This window comes from Cynoglossus semilaevis, chromosome Z, assembly GCF_000523025.1.
Source record: "Cynoglossus semilaevis isolate Cse_v1.0 chromosome Z, Cse_v1.0, whole genome shotgun sequence".
Taxonomy (NCBI): Eukaryota; Metazoa; Chordata; class Actinopteri; order Pleuronectiformes; family Cynoglossidae; genus Cynoglossus; species Cynoglossus semilaevis.
Genome location: NC_024328.1, coordinates 3,370,067 through 3,375,508, shown reverse-complemented (window position 1 = coordinate 3,375,508; position 5,442 = coordinate 3,370,067).

Below are 5,442 nucleotides of genomic sequence, written 5' to 3'. Positions count from 1 at the left end.
ACTGTTTTACATAGACTTTTTTATGTCATTTTCTTATGATGTATAACAGTTAATGTTAAACCAGAAATGAGGCAACATTCACACAATTTGGCATGGTCATCAAAAATAACACGCAATTCAAAGACTTCTACATATGAAAAATAATTTAAAATAAAACATGCAGAAATAATTATATACCACACTTTGGAAGACACTGATTATGTACAGCCATTGTCCTGACTTGTAGGCGTGTGTAACTGCCCTCGCCGCTCACTGGCTCCCCACCACTGAGCCAGAGCCTCAACCAGGAGAGAGAAGAAAGAAAAAAAAATCCTCATCAATGCAAATCAGAGCCTACAACCTGGGGGAGCCTTGTTTGACTCACCAGTCCTCCAAAAAGCCAAAATTACAGGCTTTCACTTGCAGATCTTGTTGTCACACACGGCTACAGATGGTCCACATTAATACGGGACAGTCAGTCATATCCATGGATTAGTCTGCAGTCACACAAAAAAACGTCCCCACACTCAGGCTGCCACAAGAGAAAATAAGGATGCTTCTAATTCTGCCAGCATAATTGTCTGGTTATAATGAGCTTCTCTCTCTCTCTCTCTTTCTCTCTCTACTCTCTCATGCTCTACCCTCATTTCTTAATACACACACACACACAGTCACACACACGCAGGCCTAATTCTGATATAAATCAGTGGTCTATTGACTAGGGAAAAAACAATCTGCATTAATATCTTTGGCTGCTCCACTGCAGTGCAGTAAAAACGGCATTGGTAAAACCTGGGATTTTGTGCAGCTTCACAAGACAAGAAACCTTGAACAAAGGAAATTAAATATAAAGGAAACAACAATAAAATGCAAAATGAGCTAGGAAAACATTTCAATGTTTTTTTCAATGTTTTAACTTCTTCCTTTCTATGATTCTTAGTGATGTCACTGTTATACCAGCCTTGATTTCTTGTAAATAGCAGTAAAATAAAAAAATAGTTTTATGTTTATTTTTATATTTGGCAGAATATTTAATTTGAATAAGGTGCAATTTTTAAAATATATGGTTTTAATAATAATCTTCCATCAGCTATGCAGCATCAAACACAACAGGTTTTAATGCTTTGGCAGCAGTGAGGCAATGAGCAGCATCATTAACTTACATATTGTATTTTTTAATATAAAATGTATTTATTTAACCTCATCTAAAAAGCTGAGCTACATCTTTTGCACCATTTGCTTAGATGTAGCTTTAGACACAATGTTCACACTTAAGGATTAAATAATAATTATTATAAATTATATAACAACATGATTTATAAGCTGAGAAATTACTGGACTTCTTGGCCCTATTTGTTATCGTTGCTCTCTGCTCTCAATTTAAAAAAAGAAAAAATCAAGGCTTTTATTGGATAGTATGGCAAACACAAGTTCGGCATGAAAGAACATGTAAGTCGTACCTGGACAGTGTTTTAATAGGAGTAACAATAGGAGTAACATTAATGTTAAACAAGACAAACTTGTTGGTTTTGTGGGGATTTTTTAATGTTTTGGGTTTTAGAAAATTTCTAAGCCCTGGTTCAGTCTAAACAGCCATGGTCACATGCTGTGTGAATGTTGCTGTTAATTACAATTCCTGATAGAAATAAAAATAAAAATATATAAAAACTGTAGAATAGTGAAGATGATGACAGGCAGGCATGGAAACAGATGCTTTTCTCTATGGAAGGGGACAAAATGTATATGCTCAAGCGTGTATGAAAGCTATTAATTATCATGGATGGAATTTCTTGCTGCATCCACACAAATACAAAGGCACTCGAGCAGTGCTCAATTTAATTTACAGAAATTAGATTTGATATATTGAGCAGGGACCTTGGAAAGCCTTGTTACTTTGTAGGCAGAAGCTGTAGTATCTGAGAATGGCATCTAATGTCAACAGTGGTTGTAACTGACATTTACATACAGTTATGTAGGAAGCAGTTTAACATCATCTAGAGTGAACATGGGACCAAATGAATTTGGAGGGGAAAAAAATCTAATAATTGGCGTTTGCAACACAAACAGCAAGTGGTTTATTGTCAGTGTTTCCGAAGTGCAATATGAGCATGATTACAAGTCGGCTCCGACGATGGTTGTAGGACACGGTGTATGTGTTTTCTTTTCTCTGTCCTATAAGCATGGTAAGTGATTTAATTCTTAATTTACATTTCCATAATTCAGATATCAGGAGTACTCAATCATCAAATGGCAAATGATTTACTAAATTGTTGAGTTTTACTTTCTGCTTGTATTGGTTTGAACACAAAAACAGGGTCAAAGTCATTTCCGAAATGTTATTTAAGCAAACCCTTGGTTTCTGTGAAGGAACGCTATGCAACATATAAATAATTCAGCAGAGCGCCTATTTGCATTTGCAGTGTAATTTGCATTCATGTAGATTACAGAAAATGGAGGAGGTGCTGCACCAAAGAGAATTACACTCAGAACCATTTTCAGTCTCACCACTGAGACGTTGACATGGATTTCGTTCTATTTTCTTTCCCTGCTTCAAGGTGTACTGCTGAGATCAGTAAGACACATTTCAAACTGTTGTTTGATTAATAAAAGAAGGAAACAGTGTATAATGCTCACCAGCGCTAACACACAAAAAGCTCTGCCATTAAAAATGAATTTTGACACGCTACAATCAGTGGATTTGATTGACTAGCCTGCAGTTTTTACTGTAATATACTCATCATCTTTATTTATATTGTAAGGCTTGTTCATCATAACTAAAAAGAACCAGTAGACACGGAGGAGTTGTCATATGGATTAAACACCAGAAAGGAGTGTGGAACTCTCACAGTACTCTGAAGATCCTGCCGATTATGTTTCATCTAAAAATATCAAACTTCACTAAAAGAACAGACAGCACTGATGTAAAAAAACAACAACAACAAAAAAAAAAAAACATCAGAAAACACAAGTCCCGGGGAGAATAGAGTTCAAACAAGCTACAGAGATAGTGCTAGAGATACAGACTACAACAAGGAGAATGTACAGTATAGTACAGTACGAGACTCCATTCAATTATAAATAAAAAGTAAATCAGTGGGAAATGTTATGGAGTGACCCAGATACTAAAGCAAATCTATAAGTGTCTCTTTAGAGACCATTTGGAGAAACACTGTCCTCTTCTGCATCTGGATGCTCAGCATCATTTTACCTAAATTACATTTACTGATAACATTCTCATCTCTGAAAAACAACATTAACTAATATACACCTCAGAGAAGAATTTGATTTATTTTGTCTTTAACACAGAATATGCCAGAGTTGATTGAGTCACACACACTCTACAGTGTGTATGTGTGTGTATCTGTGCCATGAGGGACTGGTACACTGAATCAAGGGGGTGGGGTAAGTATCCCTGCAATAACAGAGCAGGACTCATGCGCATGTGCAAATATACCACAGCCCATATATCCTCGTACAATGATGTAAAATATACTCTTTGGTCACATGAATATTTAATTGTTTCACTGACCAGCAGTTTGTCCTCATCAAAAATAGAATGTGTTAAAGAGAAACAATTTTCACTTGATATGTGTGTGTTTAATCCCATATTTAAATTTTAACATATCTGTACTGCCCTCGCAGTGCTTGTGCTTATGCAAAGCTAGACAGTCAGATAACATCTGAATCCTTCAAAAAACCACAAGGCTTGACTATTTTTGTCCTTTAATGAAGTCTTCTATTTTCTATTTTAATCCGTAAAACTGAAAATAATACAGAGATAGAAACACAATTTACTTAAACATTGTACAAGTAAGGCATTGCATAAGTACTTTCAATTAGCATATATTAATAGATGGTTATCCCGTTAATCGTTATTACCCAAGATGCATCGCGCGCGGGCCAGGTTGTGCGGCAAAAGACACGATAGGTAGGCATAAACAATCGATAATGACAACAAAAGACAAGAATATTAAATCGCCGGAGGTTGATCAGACAAAATTGTTGTATAGAGATTAACTGGACACAATTACAAAGGCAAGATACTTTGACAAGTTCAAAATAACGGATGGAAAAGACCCATACGATGTCAACAAAGCTGAGTGGAAGCAGGAGGACATTGAAAATTAGCCAGACAATGAATATAATACGGTATTTAATAACACAATAATACAGCGTGTTAATGTAAAAATCACAGTGGCATGTACGGATGTATGTCTTTTGTGAACATCATTAAAATAACAGTTTACATGGAGGATTTACGTTTGCATTGTGTGCATTTGTCATGTATGCAAAGTACATTTTGATATATTTTAATTTTATTGACATTGAACATATGAATTAAATAAAAATAGCATGTAATTACCTGAAATAAAATGTTCAGAACAGACTTGGTAATGTGTTTTGCTTGGATCTGGGTTGAAATTAGCAGGGTTAATACGTAAAAGCCATAGCAGTAGCTGTCGAAATCTCCTCCGTCAGCTTCCCTTGTTGACAGATCGCTTTAGGTCAAAAAACTTCATCTTGCGATGCCTATTCCCAGATCGGTTGGTAGAACCCCACACAGGTATTTACCATTATCGGTGTTCTTTTATGTATTTAATATCTATCTATACACTCTTTTGCCGCACAAGATGGTAGGCTGCGGAACTATGGGTTGTAGCCTGACGTCATCGGAAAACTGTCTATTAACAAAATTTAAAAAGTTAGCATCTGTTGAAAGCTAGCAGAAAACAAATTCCTTGCAGATATACACAATCATTTGAAGATTGGTCACAAATAATACTTACAGATAAATATTCTCCGAGGCAAACGTGTCAAAAAAAACTCCAACAATGTTATCTCAGTAGTCTGTTTAATTTGCATGTTTGTCTCAGCTTGCAACAGAAAAAAAATAAACATAACATAGCTGGAACTAACGGAAAGATCGCACACTAGGACGCAATTTCTCTAGACCAAAGAAAAGACCACTCATTCTGACGCGGTTTCTCTAGACCAGGGGTGTCAAACTCATTTTCACCAGGGGCCACATCAGCAATACAGTTCCCCTTGAAGGGCCGGTTGTAAATGGAAGACTGTATAGATCAGGGGACCCCAACCCCCGGTCTGAGGACCAGTACTAGTCCATAGGTGATTTGGTAACTTTTACTAATTAACTTCATTAAAAAAAAATGCAGTCATATCTATTTACTTTTTTATTATTTAAAGATAATCTTGCAAACCAGCCACTAGGGTACACAGATCAGTGTTTTATAGTGCCGGTCCCAAGTCTGGATAAATGGTGAAGGTTGCGTCAGGAAGGGCATCCGGTGTAAAACCTGTAGCCAAATCTAATATGCGAATCACTAAAACGATTTCCATACCGGATTGGTCAAGGCCCGGGTTAACAATGACCGCCACCAGTGCCGTTGACCAACAGGGCACTGATGGAAATAGGGCTACTGTTGGTCAAAGACAGAGAAGAAG